The sequence below is a fragment of the Carlito syrichta genome, unplaced genomic scaffold (genome assembly GCF_000164805.1).
Source record: "Carlito syrichta isolate Samal-C Ts95f unplaced genomic scaffold, Tarsius_syrichta-2.0.1 Scaffold303691, whole genome shotgun sequence".
NCBI classification, from domain to species: domain Eukaryota; kingdom Metazoa; phylum Chordata; class Mammalia; order Primates; family Tarsiidae; genus Carlito; species Carlito syrichta.
In genome coordinates this window covers 79,597-84,025 of record NW_007247787.1, presented here as the reverse complement: position 1 = coordinate 84,025, position 4,429 = coordinate 79,597, and positions in this window count along the sequence as shown.

Below are 4,429 nucleotides of genomic sequence, written 5' to 3'. Positions count from 1 at the left end.
GAGGCTGCGGTGGCCGGGAGCGTGCCACTGCACTCCAGCCTGAGCGACGGAGTGAGACTCCGACTCAAAACATAAAAATAAAAAAAAGCACAGCTTTGTGGTATGTCTTTGTGTGTGGATGGGCCAAGTCTCCCCGTGTCCTTTTTCAATAATGACTTTGGTATTCCTGACCTTTACTTTTTCATGCAAATTTTAGAATGACTTAGTCATTCTCAATGAAATGACCCAGAAATCTGGCTGAAAAATGGAGACTGCTTTGAATGTCCAGAGTAACGTGGGGTGATAACATCTGTGCTGTGTGGCGTCGTCCCACCCACAAGCACAGGGCCTCTCTCTGGCCTGGCTCTGACATCCTGTCGTGGAGCTACACGTGTCCTGCAACAGTGTCACTGCATCCGTGTGATGGATCCTGTCCTAGACGTGTCCTGGCTGTCTCTGCAGATGGCGTCCCGTTTTCCGCGGTAGTTCTCGCGGATGATTCCGGCACCAAGAACTCCACCACTCTCTAGATGTGCACTCAGAGCTGGCTGGGGCATGGGCAGGCATTTGCCAGCTTCAGACGTGTTGCATTTGTCCTGTGTGGTGCCCCAGCCTGGAGCAGCGCCTGGCACAGCGGGTTTTCAGAAAATGCTGCTAGGATGAGGGGCGTAACTCGGCATCTGCGAGCCCGCGGGGCAGGTATGGCTCACGGGAAAGCCAGGGAAGCAGAGCTGAGACCTGGATCCAAACCCGCACCTTTCCACCCCATCGCAGCGGCCCTGGCGTTGCCTCCTCCTTCCTGAGGACTGGCCTGGACGGGCGAGAGCGGGGCCAAGCAGAGCCGCAGGCAGAGGGCGCCGAGGACAGCCTGGCACTTCCCTCTGCTCACCCGGAGGATTGCGGGAGGAGTGGGGTGTGGCCCTGTGGTCTTCACAAGCTTCCCTAAGCCTGCCTCCAAAACAAATCTGGAGCCCCACAAATAACGGAACCCGCTTGGGGGATCCACTGGTCCTTGCTCTGGGTGACACATGAGCACGGGGTCAACATGTGAAAGGGTCTGGGCAGGCATTCCGGCTGCGCTCAGGTAAAAGCAAGTCAGCTCAGCTCCTCTCCAAGCAGAAAAACAAGAAACAGTGTAACACAGAGAAAGAAGAGGAAATAATGTAACACCAGCCCTCCCCCAGCCAAGCAGGGTCCTCAGAAAAGGAAATAATGTTAACACCAGCCCACCTCAGCCCCAGGCACGCTGTCTCCCGAAGACTTAACTGTTCAATAACCTAGTTTTAAGATTCAGTCTCGGTTGGGCTCGGTGGCAAAGTGGGTATTACCCAAAGTGGGTAATTCCAGCACTTTGGGAGCCCGCGGGTTCGAGACCTGCCTGGGCAACTTGGTGAGACCTTGGTAATCAGAAAATTAGCCAGGGATGGTAGCGTGCACCTGGAGTTCCAGGTATTTGGAAAGCTGAGGCGGAAGGATTGCCGGAGCCCAGCAGGTCAAGGCTGCGGTGGCTGGGAGCGGTCACCGCACTCCAGTCTGAGCGACAGAGTGAGATGCCAACTCAAAAAAAAAAAAAAAGATTCAGTCTCACTTCCATGCCGTCATTTATGGCAAGTGGCATCACTGTGTGTCCTTTGCACTGGGCGCGATGGTAATCGTAGAACAGCATCTGGCCAAATGCTCATTCAGCCTCCTTTCACTTTCAGCCTCCTGGTTTCACAAAATAAAACAAACGACTGTCTCCGCGCACATGTTTTGTCTCGGAGAGGCAGGACAGGTGGGCGGAGCCTGGAGTCTGGTGGGGACGGGGCAGGTCATGCAGCTCCAGGTGGCTTGAAACCACTCAGGGCTGTCTCGCCCCACACACCAACCCCATGGTGGCTGGGAGCTGTCCCCACCCCGCCTCCCGTCCTTCCGCTGGGATGTGGCAGCCCCCGCACATCCCCAGACATGGGAGGGGGGTGAGCTGTTTTATTTTTAAAGCTTCTGTGTCAGCGACACCACCTGGGTCCAGTGACATCACTAAAACCAAGTGCCTTTAGTGATGTCCTGGCCTCAGCGGTGTCACTTGCATTTAGGGACATCACGTGGCCCCCACAGCTGCTAGCGGTGGGGTCAGGCTCGAGCCCCGTTTGTGCCCAGAAGAGGAAGTGCGTTAAGCCCACACCTTTCGGACATCACACACCTTGCAATTCTGCAGGGAAGTGAAGCAGAAACATGAGTTCAAGGAAAGGCAGAAGCGGCGTTTCTGGCTGTGAGAGCAGCTTGCTGGGGTCCTCTCTGCTGGGTGTGGCGCGTGTAAGTCATTGCATTCGAGGTGCTGAAAAGGCCGCTGTGACTGTTTTGCTTTAAAATGGTAATGTTTACAATATGCTGTGAATTGCATCATATGCAGGCTTAAAAATGATGGACAGATTTTAGATAGAAACAAGAAGACACAATTTTTTGTTGCTTTTTTTTTTTTTTTTTTTTTAAGAAACACAGTGTCACATCATAGCTACTGCAGCCTCGGCCTCTGGGCTCAAGCCTTCCTGCTGCCTCAATTCCCTGAGGAGCTGGGCCTACAGGTGTGTCCTCCAGCCTGGCCAAAACGTCTTTTTTGGCAGGGGAGGGGTTGTAGTCTCATTCTTGTTGCCCAGGCTGGAGGGCGGTGGCACGCTCGTGGCCACTTCAGCCTCAACCTGCTGGGCTCAGGCCATCTATCCGACTTAGCCTTCCAAGTAACTGGAGCCACAGGCGTGTGCCACCACGTCTGGCTAATTTCTTTGGTTTACAGTAGAGACGAGGTCTCGCCAAGTTACCCAGGCTGGTCTTGAACCCCTGGGCTCAGGCAATCCTCTCGCCTTGACCTTCCAAAGTGTTGGGATGACAAGCTAGCCACCGCAGCCGGCCGACACACCTTCTTGGTTTCATTTGGGGGCTTTCTGGAAACAAATGTCTAAAGCCCCTGTGCAGCCCACACTGCCTGCAGGACCCACTTAGTTTTGCTTCCATTGGGCAGGGACGCCCTCCAGGCTGAGAGCCCTGCCAGGGCAGGCTCGGGTGCTGTCCTTCCCCGCTTCCTCACTGTCCCCCCCGCCTGCTCCACTCCTGCCCTCTGCACACAGGTCACCCTGAGCACGCTACGAGCGATGCCTCCTGCCACCCTGGACACACACCAGGGACTGCTGCTGAGAAGTCCCCCCACCTGGACTCCCACCCACCCCGGACCCCAGTTCCGCCCGCAGGACTGATGGCGCTCACCCTGGAACCTCCCTGAGGTGTGGCCCCACCCTGTCTCCTGCCTCCCTCCCGCAAGCCAGGGCGCCCGGTCACAGAGCCTGGGAGGCCCACCCGCTGCCCCTCACCTGCTCACGGGTGGTCTCATCCCCGGTGGTCCCCTCTGATGCAGTGTGCACCGGACAGAGATGCCTCTGCCCCCGGGACTGCTGCTCTGGGAAGGGAGATGGAGGGTGACCAGGCCACACAGAGGACAGGATGGCGCTGAGACCAGAGCAAGAGGAAGGGTGGGTGACGGGGGCTCAGGCCCTGCGGCGTGTGGGAAGGACGTAGCAAGAGCGTTTCCTCGAGACACACACCCTTCTTATGTTGAGGTCTGGGAACTAGCCGTAAGGCCACATCCACCACTCGGGTGGCCAGGGACTCAGTCTGCGGTGGCTGTTCAAGCGTCCAGCTCAACGGGAAGTTCCCCTCTGACTGGAGCAGAGAGCAGACACGCACAGAGCATGAAGCCGTACGGGGCTGCGTGTCCAACAGATGGTAGCAGCAGAGGCTGGGACTGGGGTGGGAGGACACTTAGCAGTTAGGACTCGGCGCCCATGGGAGCGGGAATGCAGCAGAGGGGCGTCTGGGGGCACGGCTGCCTTTGTATGGAAGTCAGGTGCAGGGTGCCTGCCAGGCACCTGCCTGGGCGGCCACACCAGATGGAGCCCGGAGGATGGAGGGGCAGGGCCAGAGTCCCAGGGACGGCCAGGCCAGGGGTCGCCCAGCCGGGAGGTTGGCCTCAGGGGAACACATCCTGCGTCACTGTGAGGGAGGCCCCAGCCACATGGCGATGGGCGCTGCAGAGCGGGCAGCACAGCCCTTCCAAAGAGGCCGACCCTGGGGCTGAAGGGCCGGATCAGGAGGCGATTCTGGTGTGGGGGCAGACACTGAGGCAGGAAACATGCTCACTGGACTCCAGGATGGGCTGCAGTAGCAGCCTCTGGGCTGGACCTTCCTCCTGGTCTGTTCCAGCACACATGTCCCTGGGGTCCTGCCTCCGTCTGACCCCACCCTGGCCCCTAGCTCCTCCACGGAGCCTGCCAAGGCCCAGACGCTGCCCTGGGCCCTCCCTCCATGGAAACTGCCACTGGAGTTGACTGCAGCTGTGCCCCCAGGTTGGCCCGACCCCAGGCCTGGACTCTGCTGCTGGACGACGCCATGCTGACCACCAGGCTTGGAGCCGCTCAAG